This window comes from Marmota marmota, unplaced genomic scaffold (genome assembly GCF_001458135.2).
Source record: "Marmota marmota marmota unplaced genomic scaffold, marMar, whole genome shotgun sequence".
Lineage (NCBI taxonomy): Eukaryota > Metazoa > Chordata > Mammalia > Rodentia > Sciuridae > Marmota > Marmota marmota.
Window position 1 is genome coordinate 3531088 of NW_025999998.1, and position 19648 is coordinate 3550735.

A 19648-nucleotide genomic window follows, 5' to 3' on the forward strand; every position below is an offset into this window, starting at 1 on the left:
AATCTGATGTTTAACCCAGAGCAAAGTCCACTCACCAGTGGGTAAACTTTTGACCTACATGCCTACCCATCAGGAGGATGAATGAAGCAGACATATGTCAAGAGAAGGGCTACCAACACTCTGGGCATGTCATCAAACAGAAATTCCTAAGACAGCATTCTCAGAGTCCCTTGACTTGGGTTGCTTTAAGAATCATGCCGTGCAGCCACGCTTAGAACTGTGTGACAGAGAACTGCAAAATGCCTGTCAAACCCCTTGACAAGTGAAAGACAGGCAAATTGGGGAGAGGCTCACTCTCCCTTCTCGACAGCCTGTGAATACCTGTTACTGATGAAGCAAGCTGAGAGACATATTTGGCACATGTTGGCAGCACCAGTAGATTCAGTCCCTCCTCATAATTTAGCAAAAGCGTGATCCCTTCTTTGTAGCTTCTGCTGTACAGCTATTAGAAGTGAGACGGAGTAGTGAGTAAACTCTTTGAGTAGTTTATATCATGGCTGGATATGAGTATGCCCAAAATTTGGCAACATTCTCTTTTAGACGAAGAAAATTATACCAACTTCATTTGTAGGGAGATTTGGAATCAACAAGGTACTTTCATTCATTTATACGCTTGACAGTAAACCAAGAAAGTGGGCAGGGCATTTTGCATAGTTCTTATTCTACAGATGAAGAGAGGAAAGTAGTTTCAGATGGTTCTGAGAATGTACAGTCACCCAGGAAACAGCAGATCTGATCACATGAGCTCTGACAGTTGGCACCATTGTGAGATGCTCTTGCCCACACTTGCTCTCAAGGAATTAAAGAGGATATGTACATATTCTATGCTACATTTTTGGGTAGGAAGCAGTTTAGATTGTGCTTTACCTAAAGCAACAGAAATTCGATTTGTCTCCAGAAGGAAGCACGCCATCTATTTTTAGAGGTTTGGAGCAACTAGAGCAATGCAGGCAAAAGATGTGTTATTGAAAGTAGCTAGTTGCAAGTTGTTTGTACTTAAACAGGTTACCTTAGTTTCTAAGTTTCAGTTTTATAATTTGTGAAATGTGAATAGTTTTATTCTCCATATTTTGTGGAAGACTAATACATATTTAGTGAATATGATGTGCTAGGCAGTCCAGAAATGAGATCATCATCATTGTTTTTAAAGTATAAATAATGTGTCACTTCTCTTGACAACTGACTGAGATCTTGAGGTCTGGACAAGTAGAGTGGCTGGTGTACTGGTGTATGTGAGACTGAGTGTTTCGGGTCATGCCGGCAGATTCCAGGAAGGCATAAATTGTTTTTAAAAAGTTTACAACCTGCACATTGCTCAAGTTGTGTTTTTGTTTTCAATTTGGTTCAATTCATTTCAACTTTTTTACTTTAAAATGTTTTACTTAGTTAGAAAATGTGACTTTAAAGTAAACAGCAAATGAAAAATAAAAAGAGAAATGAAAATCTCTATTTAGAAAAAGTTTTCCTGTGAGGGGGCTCCAGAATTGGCACTATGAAAGTGCCAGCTGCCAGTTTGTTTTATTATTACTTGGTTTAAATATATCCATGGCTGAGGGGGAGGAGGGCAATTGACAGCAGCTTTGGCTTCCTGCAATGCTTGATGCTATTTCTCCAAGTTGACTGTGGGACTGACATGCTTCTCCTCAGCATGAGCTCTAAATAAAATCCCTGCATTGAATACTATTACCACCATTTATTGAATATCTGCTTCCTCATCCGAAAAATAGAAATGATCTTACCTGTGTTGCCTGTCCCATGCTGTTTTATGTAGACTGAATAAGATACATGGATATATAAGTCTGAAACTGTTCAGGACATCCTACCAGTGTCACCTACTTCTCTCACCCAGTTATACTTTTTCAAAAATAAGTAGTGTAACACATAAAATGAAGTTATCCACCTAGCGATGCCATTAGGCAATCTGAGGCCAGGACTTTCTCTGCATTAGAAAACATTCTTTCTCCTTTGCAACCAGTTTAACTTTCTAAAAACACTACCATGGTACTGATCCTTGAATAAATATCATAATCTCTTGGAACAAACTTGCCAGTCAACACTCTCGTTCAATAAGACTTCAGCTTCAAATCCTTTGATTTGGACACAAACCATCAGATCTTCTTTTCCCCAGTATTTCACCTTTTGTTCCATGGCTCCTTTCCTTTCCTGATCTTTGACTTGACACATGGCAGTTCTTTCCATGATGATTCCACCAGAACCCTAACTGTTTCATGGCATTGCCAGCAGCTTCTTCTTATAATTGGGGTTAAATGAAGCATCCCGCCTAGGAATGATAGGCTGCAATATATTCCAGGTACACTTTGATGATATATTTACTTTTTTCTGTAAAGTCATCCATGATCCTGACAACAGTTACCACTGATTTTGTTTCTCTAACTCAACTTTCTCAGGGTCATGGTTTTCTAAAGAACTCCAACTAAGCTGGGCATGGTGGCACTCTCCTGTAATCCCAGCAGCTCTGGAGGCTGAGGCAGGAGGCTTACAATTTTAAAGCCAGCCTCAGCAATTTAGCAAGGCCCTAAGCAACTCAGTGAGACCCTTTCTATAAATAAAATACCAAATGAGTTGGGGATATGGCTCAGTTGTTAAGTGTCCCTGGGTTCAATCCCCCCAAAAAACAAAACAAACAAACAAGACATCCAACTAATGTTTTATTTCTCTATATTTAAACTTTAGTTGGAACATTATTCCTAGTTGATAGTTTTTATTTTTGCCTTGTAGTTGACAGAATTCTGATTTTGTAATTACCCTTAGGTCTCCTCTTATATTTAAGATTTTTCCCCTACTGAATTTAGCTTTCACTTACTGTCTTGCATGTATGCACAACTCATGCACACACACATACACACGTACACAGACACACTGAAAATAATACTCAAAAAATGTCAATTTCTGCCAAGACTATTTTGTTTTAATAAATCATTTACATACATTCATATAGGGAACAAAAAATGAGGTAGTTTAGGTTTTTAAGCCTCAGGTATACCAGGAATGACTTTGAATAAGTCACTGATGATAGTTCTCCAATTCACATCTCTAGATCCAAACTCTTCCTGACCTCCAGACTCATATTTAACTGTTTCTTAACATCATGGTTTAGAGGTCTTGAGTTTAACATGTCTAAACTGAACTTTGATTTCTCTTTTTCACTGCCCAAATTTGCTTTTTGTTGTTGTTGTTGCTGTTGTTGCAGTCATCTTAAGACCTGGTATGTCCATCCTTTCAGGTGCTTAGGCCAGATGGCCTGGAATCATCTTTGATTCTTTTCTTTCTCACACTTCACACTCAACTCTTCAGCATATTCTGTTAGCTCTATCTTCAGAATTTTCCTAAATTCTGACCCCATATCACTACCTTCTTCAAGCCTTTGCTAGCCATTGCCTAGACTATTATTATTCTCTCCTGACTAATCTTTCTGCTTTCTCTCTTGTACCCCTGTAGCTTTGGTCCATATAGCAGCCAGAATGATCAATTCAAATGTGAATTGCATAGTAAAGGATGCATCCTGTCACCTTCCTTTCTAAAACCTGCCAATTGCCAATCTTTTCCTAAAACACTTATATTCCAGTCTTCTCTTCTTAGCCTTGGAGGCCTAGTGTTTGAATCCTGAGTACTTCTCTGATCACATTTCACACACTTTCTCCATTCTCACAGTTCTAACCATGTGTCTTGCCATCTCTGAAACACATGGCATCTTCTCACTCAAAGTCTCCATACATATTGTTACTTCTGCCTGGAACTCCTTTCCTGATTTTGTCTGGTACTTACCTCTCACATAAATCAGATGTCTTCTCAGACTCCATTGGAGGGTTTGCCATTATATCCAGAATAAGCAAATCCAATTTCTTCATTCCTCAATTAAATGTAACTCTCATGAGGACTGACATGGTGTATTTCTTTTTTAAAATATTTTTAAAAATATTTATTTAGTTGTAGTTGGACACATACCTTTATTTTATTTATTTTTATGTGGTGCTGAGGATCGAACCCAGGGCCCCGCACATGCTAGGCAAATGCTCTACTGCTGAGCCACAACCCCAGCCCTGACATGGTGTATTTCGTTCACAATTATATTCCTACTACCTTGAATAGTGTCATGTACTCAATAGGAATGTAATAAATAATTGTCAGTAAAAAAAATCATGATTGATTTTGGCCTGTTTTTTTTTCCCTGTAACATATAGGTTTCAACCAGATAATCTCTAAAATTGCCCTTAGTTTTAAAAGCTCTTGACTTTTTGTTTATTTTTTGGTTCATGATCTTGCTTTACTATGCACAGAAAAACAATTGTGGCATAAAATAGTAGCATATGAGAAAGTTGAACCAAATAGCACCTCTTACTTTTAAGGAATTGATCTCAAATTTTCTTCTGATTGAACTTCTCATTCCCTACAATTTATATAACTAGAGTAAATCATTAGTATAGCTAATGCTTTGGATATAGGGAACTTGGGTTTCTAAACAAACCAAAAATCCAGGCGAGAGATGGAGGCTCAGGATTGCTTTTTGCATTTCCAGAGAGCTTTATATGTATAGCCACATAATTCTCCAAATTATTCTGTTTAAAGGTATTATTTTGTAGGTATTGCCCTGACAGTGTATGGTAGTCAAATTGAGAAATCTAATTCTGATACCCTGTTCCAACATATCCTTTTGGATGTAGACAAATCGTAAATTATTTGAGCTTTGTCTATTGAAAGGATTGAGATAATAAAATAGCTTCATGTAAAAGTTAGTATGTATTTAATTTAGGAAGGAAGAGAAAGAAAAAGACCTCTTATGTGCTATTCATTGTAGACATCTTTATTTTTGGCTATTTTTCAGCAAAAAGAAGTGTAGCGTGTATTTAGAATAATTCCACTTTATCGGTGGACAAAAAGAGTGATACATTTCATTTTTAAGTATCTTTACTCTTAGTCAAGTATTCACATAGAATACAGAGAATGTACAAATTGTTCTTTAACTTGGAACCCAACTTCTAAACAATAAATGAGTATAGGGTCTAGAGTTTTGAAGTGACTGCTTATAGCCCAGGATTGCTCACACTTTTATTAGTCACTAGATATTCAGACCCTTCTATGTGGCCATTGTCTATCTCATTCCTCTGGATTGCTTTCCCTGGGACTTTTCTCATCTTCTCGGGTCTCTGAAACAATTTAACAGCTATTAGAGAAAATGTAAGGGAATGGGGAGTACTTAGGACCCTGCAAATGGAGGATTGGTAAGACAATGTAATAGTTTTATGATGCCAAAATAACCTCTTCTTTGCAAAACTAGATTTTCTGCTTCTTATTAGATCTGCATGGCCAAATTTTGCCTTCTGCTAGAACAGTTTTAGTGTGTCTAATACTCAGGAAGAAAGGAAAAGAAAGAAAGAAAGAAATTTATCTTATTACAATTAACAAAATAGAATTAAGGAAATTACAGAGGGTTTTGCCCATGAAATAGTTTTCAAGGAAGAGTAGTAAACAACGGTGACAAGAGTTGTAAGCAATGGTTACTCGCTCCATTGAAGTACTGGATTATTTGTGAAAGATCATTTCAGCAGACCTGAAATGATTTACAAACCCTAGAAAATATCAAACATCAATATGTAGGGCATATTAAAAGGACAACATATTAGAACCCAGCATTCTCTTTCTCATATTATGATCTATAATATAAGTATAGATTTAACTTTTATAAATTAGCTCAGAAGCCTATCTGGGGATGTCCCAAATATCTGGTCCTGCTTTGGCAGGTTATAAGTGAGAGAGATGTACATGATATGAAAGGGTAAGATTAGCCCTTAACTAGCTTATCTGTTGCCCACATTAAAACCAAGTTTACACTTCAGTTCATGAGGTGTATTGTCACAAGCTGAAAAGAAAAATCCACCACACATCTAAGCACCTAAATAGAATGTGCAAACCATTGTGCTCAGCTTTCCAACTATAGTCCTGAAATATAATGTCAGGCTGAGTGGGGAGTCATAAAATGTGAAGTCAAAAGGCTGACTGAGTTGTCAATGGGAGGTTCATTACTAACTCTGATGTGCTCTTTGGCATTTATCCAGACAATCTGAGACTATGACATTAACATGTGGTCCTTTATGTGAATCTGAGTCTTGCTACTTCCCAAGAAAGAAATGGGAAGAGAAAATACCTAAAACATTTCAATTCCTTCTGAAGTTTCACTTAAAGCTGAAGAATAATATTTTATATATATATATATATATATATATATATATATATAGATAGATAGATAGGTAGATAGATAGATAGATATAGATATATATATGCAGGATATCTTTAAAAATAAAATGTAGGGGTTTTTTGTTTCATTTATATATTTGTAATGATAAATACGTGTCATAGTTTTCAGACACTTTCCAAATAGATCTGCATGTGCTCTTCAAAAAGATTTAAATGGCTGGAAAAAGGTGAATTATTTCCTATTACCACTGAGGGTTATAAAATTTAAAAGGGGAAAAAAGAGAGAAAAATGGCCTTTCTGCTTTTTATAACAGAGTAATCCAATGGTCTTTTCCAATTGAGAAGAGCAACTTCTAAACATACATCTAAACATATATCTGTATCCAAGGTTTGGACTGCTTTTTGACAACACAGGACATAAATCCTGCTTAGGAAATAATTGCCTGGGATGGTGCCAAGTTACCAGGTCATTCAAATCGATGCTATGTGCTATTGCACACTTAAAATTATTTACACTGCTCTTATCCTAGCTACAATCTGTTCTCTCTCACTAATGCAGTAGAGAGCAATTTACTCCAGAATACCAAAGTCCTTCTGATTTCATTTTTGCTCCCACATCTGCTGCTGTGAATGCAAGTCCTAGAAATAAAACTAAATAAAGAAGCACATAGAAGCTTTGGAGAAAGTGGGTTTTAGAGTAAACATCAAGGAAATTTTCAAATTTCTGTTTCTGACACTTTGTTCTAATTAACTTTAATGGTGGTTTGCAGTTGTTCTTTTTGCTTCCTTCCCTTCCTTTCATTTGAAATGAGGCCATATTAGAGGCTCATGTTACTTGCTCCATTGAAGTACTGGATTATTTGTGAAAGATAAGAGAGTCCTGATCAGCAGACCTGAAATGATTCACAAACCCTAGAAAATATCAAACATCAATGGTTTGTTAAAAATCTTACTTGTTTTATTATTAGCCCTTCATATTACATGTATCCATCTGAAAAGCTGTTGAAAGTTCTTAGTTTTATTTATTTTTTACATAAAAAAGCAGGGGCAGTTAGAAATTGATTGAGAAAACAGACACTGTAGATTGTAACTAATGAAAAATTAAACAAATCCTCATTATTGCAAGCCAAGAGCTGAGAACCTGCTCTGGCTTTTCTGGAGTTCCACAGTGGGAATCTAAAGATGGTAAACATGCCAGAGATTTGGACATAATTAATCACATCTTCTAGAATTTTTTCATCATGGAGGACCATTAGTTCACAGTAGCCATTCTTGGTTGCCTGTACCCAAACTACCTCTTTTCTTCTCTACTAATAAAAGTTTTCCACAGTAGTGAAAAAGATACACAGAAAGTGACAGCCCATCTTTTAAAATTGTTGGGTCTGTAGTAGATGTTTGGCACTGTTATTGTCATCCTGTGATCATGGAGATAACTAGTGTGAGAATAAGACAATAAACTAGGTGACAGAGCATGAAGACAGAAAGCTCTGGTGTCCCTGAAGACATTGTTGACCTAATGAAAGTGTCCTATTAAAACCTCATGTGGGGAATCAACCTTAGCCTATTGGGACGAATGTTGAGTTCAACAAACTTCATGTGAAGTTGAAAAAAATCTTTGTAAAAAATAAAATAAAATTGGGTTTCTTTGGGGCCTTGTCCAATCTCTTCAACTCCACCATGAATGACTTATGACCAATTTCTTTGGCCAGGAAGAAGAGATAAAAGGAAAACCACAGTACTTCAATCTCTGTCAAGTCACAGGGTATGAAAACTAGATCTATTTAAAGCCTCAGATGCAGAAGATAACATGTGTCTAGCTGAAGAAAATATTTGTGAGTGGTAGGGTTGGCTGTTGGAACTTGAACCCTGAAAGCCAGACCAAACTGAACTCCTGGATTTGGGAAGTGGCGAGCAGGAAACTACAGCATTCTGGAGTGCTGCCTCTATCAGTTAGAAAGCAGATAGCTAAGTTACAGATAGTGTCAGAACAATAATACTCCAAGCCTGAAGAAGATGAGGCCACATAAGAGCACATGGGGTCACATGTGAGGTAGCTGCATGCCTCTGGAGAAATTTGAGGAAGGATTGCCGGGTGTCCAGTCAGAGGGTGTATTTTTTAAATTGTATCCCATCCTTGTCACAGGGCTGGTGTCTTCCATGAAACTGAAGCAACACAAAGGCTCTCCTTCAAACCCTGACTCCAGTGATCAAGTCAGAAAGATTTCAGACATGTCATTCAGTAACAGGCATAGTTTGTTAGAAGTAATAGAAAAGGGCAAAAGGAACTACTCTCACAGGAGAGAGGGTGGTCCTTTCATAGAGGAGAGGGACAGTGTGCTTCTCCTCTCTCCACCTTTATTGGGGGTCCCAGGGAAGTTTCCAGAAAGACCTGCCCAGGTTCACCTCTTGACTTTTGATAGACAGTAGAACAACATCAGATTTGCAAGTCCCCACTGCCATGACAACTTTAAGTCACTTTGGCTCATATGGACTGGTACTAATTGGAACATATTCTTATAGATTTTATAGTTCAGAAAAATTATTCTTATCTGAGTTCTGGGATCTAGTCAGTGTAAGGATCACAAAAGTTCACCCACCCCCAATTAGGTAACTTGTGTTCTCATCAGCATTTTGGGAACTGCATTCCTCCTGCAGATAACAGGTTGTTTCTTGGGGAATGTAACATGTCTTGCCAACTTAAGCCAGGCAGGGCTGCAGGTAAATGGCTTCTTAGAAAAGAAACATGTCGGGGTCAGCAGAGTGGGCCCATTTTATAGAATTATTCCATTAACCTCATGTTCCCAACATCTATGACTGTCTGTTCCTTATCACTCTGATTATTATGACAAGGGATAAGAGGTTTTGTTATTGCTTTAGTGAGCTATTCATCACTGTGACCAATGTATACAACAACTTAGAGGAGGGAAAATGTATTTGGGCTCAAGATTTTAGAGGTCTCAGTCCATAGACGACTACTTCTATTTCTCTGGGCCCAAGGGGAGGCAGCTTTCCAGCAGAGGAAAGCTTCTCACCTCATGGCAAGGATAGGAAGCAGAAAAAGAGAGGAAGGGAAGGAAGGCACTACAATGAAGATGCACTCTTATAGGGTATGCCTCCTGTGACCCACCTCCTCCAGTAGCACCCCATGTGCCTATAGATTTCCCCATCCAGTTAGTTCATACAAACTAGGTTAGGCTGATTCATTTGCAGTTCTCATAATCTAATTATTTCACTTCTGAATATTCCTGCATTAACTGGAGCTTTGGGTGCATACCTCATATCCAATCCATAACATTTTGTTATCAAGGGAACAGTCATCTGATTTGGTTAAATAGAATTCTGGTGTGTGGAAAGTAACTCCACTTAGTAGTTAGCATGCCAAAATGACTTTTTAATTGAATATTACTAAGTTGTTCAGTTTTATTTTTTAAATGATGTTCATTAATGTTGCCTATTCATCACACCATGAATGAATGCATGTCAGAGAAAGAATGACTATCTATTTGATATATTGCGCAACAACTTAAGACTTTGAAATATTTTTTAATGAAACATTAGTATGCCTAAGACTCACCTGGGGCTCTTGTTAAACTTTCTGAATTCTGAGTCTACAGAGTCTTTCTATAAAAAAAAGAATTCTTTCTGGGTGGGACCCAGAAATCTGTATTTTTAAACATATTCCACAGGTTACTCTAATATAAGTGACTTGTGGACCACCTTTAAAAAAACTTTGCTCCAAGAATTCTCTATTAGAGTACAGATGTTATAAATAAAAATGTGTAACTTTCTCCTCCAACAAAGCTTTGCATTTGAAATATTATTCCACTGTTAAGAATGAGCTTGATACTGAATTGTCCTCTTGGGATCTACAAACAGTGCGTGAATTGTGATTTAGCCACCCAAGAGCTATTGCATTGCTGTCATTTTTTATCATAGACATTCCTTAAACTTTGTGGAGGGATTTGTTATTGTTGTTGTTGTTGTTGAGGAAGAGGGATAACAAGAAATATGGCAGATAGCTCTCACTTGGTACTTCCTCCCTCACTGCAAGTGGGAGCATAGGAGGAAGTCAAAAGTCCACCATCTTTGAGACCAAGTGCTGCAGTCTGGCTGCGCACAATTCAGGAGCCACTTGTCAAAAGAAACAAACTTTATTTTTAGAACCACACACACCAAACAAAACAGCTCCTCAGGAAAAACCCTCACAGCCCAACTGCCACCATCGGCTTCCCACAAGCCTCTCAACCTCCCCCACTCCTCCTGCTCTTGAGGCCGATTGGCTGGGTCGAGTGAGCGGAGCCAAAAAAAGTCCCCCAATGAGCAGCTGGTAGTCTGAAAGGGTGGGGAGACAGCCCAATGAGCATCACAGCAGAGGAGCCAATCAGCTAGATGTTGCTGGGGCCGCTGTGAGCCAATCATCATCTGGCAGTCTGAAAGTTTGCTGGGGCCCCTTCGGCTGTGGCTCTCAACAACCAAGAAGCAAAGTATTGCTTTGTGATTTTCTGAGAGAAAAGATTGTTATTCATTGCATTTGCAGTGCCCTCCTGGGACATTGTTTTACCATCTACCGGGGATCTAATAGGATCTTGCTAAATATCTGTCAAATTTACTGAATTTGGGGCAGTTTCTTGTCTTAACTTGTAATAACTTTGAGAAAGTGACAGGTATATCCTAAAGTCTTAGCTCCAAGAGGTCAGAGAAGTTTATTTATTTATTTATTTACCCTATCATTGTATAGTCAGTAAACAAATATTTGTTTAATGACTGAATGAGTGTATGGATTTATTCCCTACAACATTTTTTTTTCATGACATCAAGTTACAAAGTCATGTTTTAGCAACAGAACTTTCCTTTCAAAGAAGAACTCAGGAAGGACTCCTCTAGATAAAACAGATAAAAGCAAAATCAACAGCCTGGGAATTAGTGATGGCTTCTCTTTGCTTCTCCACCATCCTTCAACAATAAATTCTCCTGAAACAATTCCTTTGAACATAATTTAAAATTCTTGATCCATAGACTCTTCACAAGATTCTTCTGCAACTTTTTTACTTTCAGCTTTTATACATTATAGGTTATTAAAAAATCTAACATTTGTGTAGTCAGTACTTTTAGTAATAAGCAGGAAAGACTGTCTTCACAAGTGACATATGTTTTAATTTTCTAGCCATAAGATGTACATACCCTTTACTTTCTTTCTTACAAAATCTAAAATTAAAAAAATATCATGTATATAGAATTGAGAAATGTAGCTATATGAAACATTAATATCTTAGAGATTGCTTCTATCATATTTTCTGATTATTTATAGTAGATAATGTTAGCTTTAATTTTTATTGTCCCCACCCATCTCCCCACTAGATTTCTACTGGCTCCTTTGGCACAGCTGGTGGAAATAAAAATCATAGTACACCCTGACTCCTGTCTCACCCACCATGATTCACCACCACCATCATCTCAGGTGGGCATAAACTAGTCTGATCAATTAGAACTAATACAATATGTACTCACTTCCCTAACTACAATGATTTGCTCAGGAATAACATATGTCTTGGGATTGATAGATGGATTATAGGAAGGCAAAGTCTCATTTCTACTCTACTGCTTTGTTATAAATGTGGGATATGGGGGATGCTAGTGGCCATGTTGCTTACCTGGTGGGAAAGAAGCCTTCCTGTAGATTGAAGTCAAGGAGAAATGAGTAGAGGTGAGATGGGGAGAGATGTGATGATATTTGAATCTCTGGATCTGGCTATGTCACACACTGTTCCTCCTCTGACTTACCTACTATATAAGCTTAAACATTCCCTTTTCTCTTATAGTTTATTTCTGTCACTTATTTAAAAAGTCTGTTAAACTAAATACTACCTGTATTCAGAAGAACATGAAGAATCAATGAACTGCTACAGCACTGAAGAATATTGATAGTATTAAAAATAATTTGTTTTTAACTTCTTATTTATAATATCAGAAGAACCATGTAAACTAGATATGAGATTCTACTGTGGGTCACTGAAATTTTTAATTAGTAAAACTTTTTTTCAAATAGCTATGTAGGCTCAGCAGAGTAGCCCATACCTATAATCCCAGCAGCTCTCAAAGGTAAAAAATAAAAAAGAGCTGAGGATGTTACTGAGTGGTTAAGCACCCCTGCTTTTAATCCTTGGTACTGAAAGAAAGAAAGAAGGGGGACAGGGAGAGGGAGAGAGAGAAAGAGAGGGAGAGGGAAGGGGGAGAAAGAGAGAGAGAGAGAGAGAGAGAGAGAGAGAGAGAGAAGAAAAGGGGAAAGAAAATAAAGCCATTTAAAAAGATCAGAGCTATAAGAATTCTAATATTTTATTCTGAGAAATGTCATTGCATGTGCTATGTTTATACTATTCTAGGTAAGAGGGATGGAAACAAATGAAAAATGACTGTTTCTGTTGAATTAATTTTTTTCTTTTACATTTTCAAAATTTTAAACAGAAATTGTGCATTAACTTTTAAATTACTTTCAATGAATTAATAATTATAATGATTAAATTTTAATTTAAGCATTTAATTAGATCTTTAAGTGCTTCTTGTGTGCTAGGCTAAGTGCTTATGTGCATTAACTCAGTAATCCTCTTCACAATCTGATGGGGTTGATGTAGTAGCCAGCCACCAAGATGGCCTCCATGGATCCTTGACTTCTGATATACACACCCACACCAAATAGGAAAACCTAGAGAACTGGAATATTTTATAAAAGATGATTTGTGACTTCTGAGACTTAATCATAAAATATATTGCAGATGCTACCTTGTTCTCTCTTGAATTACTTTCTCTGGAGAAAGCTAGCTGCCATATGGTAGGGATGCTTAATCATCTCTATGGAAAAAGTCTATAATGTGAAGCCCTGAGACATCCTGCTAATACCAGTACCAACTAATCATACATGTGAATTATCAGATCATCAAGCCTTAGAGTCAGAACAACTTGAGTTCTCATACAACAACCTGAGTCAGAACCATCAGGCTAAACTGCTCAAAAATTCTTAACCTACTGGGTGATAAATGTTTCTGTGCTTTTCTTTTATCCTAAAACACTATGTTCTGGGGGAATTTGTTATGCAGTAAGAATGAACTAATATAATATGTTCTATTGCTATCTCCATTTTATGAGTGAAAAAAAATTGTCTTCAGGAAGCTGGAAAAATTAGCTCTATATCACAAAATCCCAGAACATACACCACACACACACATGCACACACAAATAAAACTTTGAAAGAGTATGTATTCAAGGAAAGAGAAAATAAGTCATTTTAAATGACTTTTTGCCTTCCCATAGCAACTACTTCATGAGTTATCTCCCATTAACAATGGGAAAATAAAAGAAAAAAATGATAATGGCATTTTTATAGTTAAAAATAGAACATTGGTAATTTCATATTTTGTAACCTAACAAAATATCTCCACAGCAAATGCCTCTTTGATCTGTAATGTCATATAGATGTTACAATATCTTTTGTAGTTTTTATAAGGGTTTGACATAGAAGCAAAATGTTCACATATTATAAATATTCTATGAAATAAATTCACAAATAATTGAAATTTTTTAAAAGGAAGGTAGAAAGAATGACACAATTAAAAGGTGATGAAGAGAGAAAATATGTATGTAGGTCTGTATACCTCCTTGTTCTTTGCTACCCTCTTCATTTTTGCACTTACCAAATCTTTGCCTTAACAAGTGATATAAACAAATTGGGTACCCAGATGCCACCCTCATAGACCCCATCTTTCTTTAATGAAGCCACATTCAACCAACATGTCTTAGCTGTCCTTTGTATACTCACCAAGGTCTGCCACACAAGAGCTACTGCCTGCACTGCAGTAAGAATATGTACCTGTGTACATGTGTGTCATTGTGTACTGTTTATAACCCAACACTCTCCATCCAGCTGTATTTTCAACTAGCTGCTGTTAATTCTGTTGTGACAACTCATCCTTCCTTCTACTGCTCAGCACAACTGCCTTAAGATTTTTCCTTCATTTTGTTTATTTCCAGAATGTTGAAAGCAGAACCCCATTGCCTACAGCTGAACTATGTGAGCTACACAAAACATGAAGCTGAAATTAAAACAACCAGAGGGAGAGAAGACAAATGGAAAAAGAAGTTGCTGTTCAACTACACAAACTCCGGAGAGACATGAGACACCCAATGCTTCTCTCAGCGAGTAAGTCCTTCAGAAAGCAAATATTCCACAGAAAAGAATGATTTAATATTTTCTTTAGTGCTTCTCACCACCATAGTTCTAAGATGAGAGCAGATGAGAATAGGGAAATAATATTGCATCGAGGACTTAGGAAGTACAGATTTTGGTACAAGCTCTGCCAATAGTATAGTTTGGGCAACATTTTCCAATTTTTTGAGTCTTACTTTTTCTTCTACAGAAGATTATGATTTCATTTTAAATTTCTAAAGTCACTTTCTACTGTAACTTTTTGTTTTATTTTTTTAAAATGTGGAGATCTTTGAGAGAGGGAGCCACAATTTAATGAAAACTATGGAAAACAGGCTCAATGAAGAAAATATTAAAATAATTATTAAAGGTAAGCAATTAATGTCACTTATTTTAGAAGAATTCTTCTTTTCTTTTTCAGATGATGATCAGTGGTTCTTAATCCTGATTTGGTTAGCATTAGAGGTTAGTTTTAAAGGGGACTGCATTGGATGCCATAAGTTCAATGGGTTGGGGGGAACAGGCACAATCTTCTCTTAAGGCAGTTTTCAAACTATGTGTGATTATCTCTTCATCTATTCCAAATAAAGAAGAAATATGAGGTGGGTTTTCATTGATCATTTGATTTTATACAATTCATGGATGAAGTATTTGATGTAAGACATTAAGATCCCTACTTTAGTCTGTATTGCCTCTTTTCCCATTATCCTCTGCTGCCTGCTCCCACACTGAAACTCACTGGGTTGAGGGTGGAAGATGATCAAAAGACAATGATGAAACAAGCTGATAAAGGCAATGGGCATTGATAAGGTGGCAAATGTTTAACAACCTTCTCTGAGGAGAGGGGTGCTTTGATTTGTAGTAGCTGCCAGTTTTCATGGGTGTAAATACTCCCATCATGACTGATTTCAAGAAAATAATACAGCATCAACTGGCTGAAAATTCAGGAGAAACATCAACTCTCTTGAAGTAGCATAAGCAGTTCTAGCACACACTGAATAGGCATTAGCCAGGTGATTTAGAAGCTTGCTAGGAACTGCCAGGAGGAAGTAAGCTGTCTAGGGCTGGGATAGTCAACAGCAGTGGAAGGTATGAAAATATGGTAAATTAGGGACACAAGGAGTTGCTATGGTAGAGGACTGGGTTTGTGATAGGATGTTAGGGTAGAGAAGAAGCATGGGGAAAGAGTGTGGAGGGCCGGATATGTCATACTAAGCAGTCAGGGCTTTATCTTGCGAACAGAAATAACCTGAAACATGAAGGTGGTATTTTATTGTAGAGTAATGGCAAAAATCATTTATTTTAGGAAAATAACTGGTACTGTATGAATCATAGACATATTCTGAGTCCAATTTGTGTTATCTTAAGCAAAAATTAGAAAGTTGTTTTAACAATTACAGCTTTATAACAATTCATTGGGCCTAATGAAACCCAAAGTTTACTTGGGTTTTCAAAAACTACCAAGCCCTGGAAGCTGTCATGAATCCAAGACATGTTTTCCCTCTGTCTCTTTAGTTTTCTCTGTACCTCTGTTCATTTTTTTTTTTTTTCAGAGAGTGGTCTTCTGGACCCAATTAAAAATTTCTGAAAAAGAATCTGGTTTATTTGCCTCTGATTTGCTCCTTATCCTATCACTTATCATGATAAAGGTGGTGTCTTAATTAGTTGTTTTTATAACAAAATACCTGGGAAAAGAGATTTGCTTAACTCTGGAAGTTCAAGAGCATAGTACCAGCATTGACTTCTGGTAATAACGTAAAGGATGTGAATAATATCACATGGAGGAGTGTGTGTCGGGGGGGGTGGGGGGAGGAATGGAGGGAAAGAGAGAGAGAAATTACATGGTGAGAAAGAAAGCAAGAGAACGATGCAGGGCCAGACTTGCTCTTTCATAACAATGTATTCTCATGGGAACTAATCTATCCTGTGAGACCTAATGAGACCAGCATGAATCCCTTCACAAACATGATCATGACTTGATCACCTTCTACTGGACACCACCTCTTAAAGGTCCTCCCATCTTCAATACTGTTAAGTTGAGGACCAAGCTTCTAGTACATGAATCTTTGAGGGACAAACCCTATCCAAACCATAGCAGGTGGCATGCATAAAGAAGGTTGAGTATGAGCCTGTAGCTTTAGGAAGACAGGAGAATGATGGGGCACAATAACAACAAAAAGAGGTCCTAGAAGCTGCCTAAATATTCTTCAAGGCATCTGCTACAGATAGAAAGAGAGAGGAAATATAAACTATGTTCCAAGCTCTTTAAAACATTTTTTATGTGACCATTAGTAAGTTAGATTGCCTCTTCAAAACTCAGTTTCTGCATGAATAACCCAGAGATAAAAATACTCCTAATTTTATTTGGTTGTTTTGAAGAATAATTGAGTTAATGATAATGAAAAAACTTAACATAGTGCCTATTATGTACCAAGTTCTAATTGAATATTTGTTAGCATTATAAATATATTATTAATAATTTTGAAGTTAATAAACAAATATAGGTAATGAAAAATTTCAAAATGCAAAAAGTTGCACAGATAAGAGCATCTCAGTATACAAAAACACTTTCCTCTCCAATAGCTAGAATATAACTCTGTTAACATTTTAGTTGAGACTTCTAATGAGAGACATTCTTGTATTTCTGAGTTAGTATTCAAAGTCCTTTTTGCAACCATTAGAATACAGGCAGTAAGGGTGTGGAAAAACTTCATGGGTAGATAGAAATATTAAATGAGATAGGAGGAACAGGAACTAGAGAAAAGCAGATTTAAGGAGAGCAAAAGATATATTTGGTCAGGGATATATTAATTATAATGGCTATGGGCAACCTGTTATATAGCTAGAAATATTCTTGCTTCTTGTCTTCATCCATTTGTGTTGCAATAGCAAAATACTGCAGATTGGATAATTTGAAATTTGTGATTTAAAATATAATTTAAAATATTTTTTCATTTCTTGAAATTGAGAAGCTAAATCCACTATTGAGGCACCAGCAGCTTTGGTGTCTTGAACACTGTGTCATCACATGGTCAAAGGGACCAAAGGGCAAAAAAGGAGAGCCTAAAGTAGCTCCCTCCATTCTTTTATAAGGCATTAATCCACTCACGAAGATGGAGTCCTCATGACTTAATCACTACCTAAAATGCCTCACCTCATAATACCACCATAATAGTGATTAAGTTTCAACATGAATTTTGGAGGAGACATATTCAAATGGTAGTACTTAATCAATTTGTTGATTATGAATACAACAACGTCTCCAACAAGATTTAGACATCTCATTTAGACATCTTAATGATGGAAGAGGAAGGTCCTATCTAGGGGATACAAGGATTTTGATCACTAAAAAGTAATATCTGATGTGAGTACTGAAAGTATCATTCTATAATTTTGCCTCTTGTGAGCTTAATTAATATAATTTAGTCACCTATTTCCCCCATTGTCCTATAGCTTATAGCCTCTGCTCATAGTCTATAGTCTCTGCTCATTCCAGAGAAATAATCACTACAGAATGTACAGGACCTTCAACAAACAATCTCCCTCTCCCCTTCCCCCTCTCTCTCCTCTTAGGTCTATATATAAAAATATATACTTTTATAACATTTTTATAAATTAAACACACACACATAGTAAACAACCAACATTCATATTATTTATAGGTATCATGGTGGAAGGTAATTATGGTGATATGGCTTACTTTGTACAGGCCATATATTAAAGATTTAATAAATGATTTTATATTTCTCTTACAATGACCCTTGGAAAGTAGGATTATTGTTATCTCTACTTTTCAGGTGAGGAATCCAAGACCTGGAGAGGTCAAGTGTTTTGTTTTCAAGTCACATGATTAGTTTATGGTGGGGCAAGAATTTAAACCAGGTGGTCCAATTCAAAAGCTCTCTTATAACCTCCCCAGAGATATCATATTGATGAGATTGATGCTGCTCTCAGCTTGAACCTATCCTGGATTTTTATTCAGGAAACAATCAGAATGCAATTTGGGGATCACTGTGTAAAGAAAATTCCATTTCTTACCTGCCAGAGTAAGGATCAGATTCAGTAATGAGATGATCCCACTCACATGCTGTCCCAGAACAGTTTGACCTCTATGTTAATGGGTTTCAAACATTTTTGACTATGACCCAGAGTAAGAAATATGTTTTACATACATGGTTAATTAAATATTGCTAACTATATACACCATGCTGTAGATCTCTAGGACTTAGTGACTTTGTATAACTAAATGTTTGTGCCCTTTGGCAAATACCTCCCTGTTTCCTCCTCCACTATGCCCTATATCCAATAGTCCACTCTCCACATCTATGATTTTAACTATTTTAGATTTCTCATGTAAGTGGTGTTATGGTTTCGATATGTGTTAATGTAGGAATGTTAAAAGGTCAAATTATTGGGTTGTGAGGGCTGTAACCTAATCAATCCATCCTAGTTTGAATGGACTAACTAGGTGGTAACTGTAGGCAGGTGGGATACAGCTGGAGGAGTTGAGTCATGGGGGTGTATACTGGAAGGCTGCATCCTCCCTGTGGCCCCTTCCCCTTTCTCATTCTGCTTCCTGGCTGCCAGTAAGTGAACAGCACTCCTCTGCCATTGCCCTTTAGGCATAATCTGCCTCACCTCAGGCCCAAAGTGATGGAGTTAGCCAACCATGGTCTAGGTCTCTGAAACCACGAGCCAAAATAAACTTTTCATAAGTGGTATCAGGTAATATTTGTCCTTCTGTATCTGTCTTATCTTACTCAGCATGATGTCCTCCAGGTTCTTTGTCCCCCGCCCCCTAAGGATAGGCTTTTCTTCTTTTGTAAGGTTGAATGACATTTCTTTGTATTGTATATACCACATTTTCTTTATCTATTCACCTATCAGGATATTTAGTTTCCTTCCATTTCTAATTTTTATTTCACCTTCATAATCGGGATCAATTACCCCAGGACTTATCATAAGTCCTTTTAGAGTAGAAGAGCTGCGTCCCAATAATAAGCCTACTGTTCCTTTGGGAAGAGGTCCTTTCACCCCTGTGGGAATGATTTGAACTCCCATCTCTGGAGTTAGTACTGCTCTGGCGGAGGCGCAGATGTCCAACCCTGCGCTCCCTCTGGTTTGTCTGATGAGGGATCTGATGGACAATGTGTCCTGGGCACTACCCTGATGGGGTTGCTGGGTTCCTCCAGTGCTCCGTATATTTGTGGTTTTGGGCCCCGGAGCATTGGGCCCCCC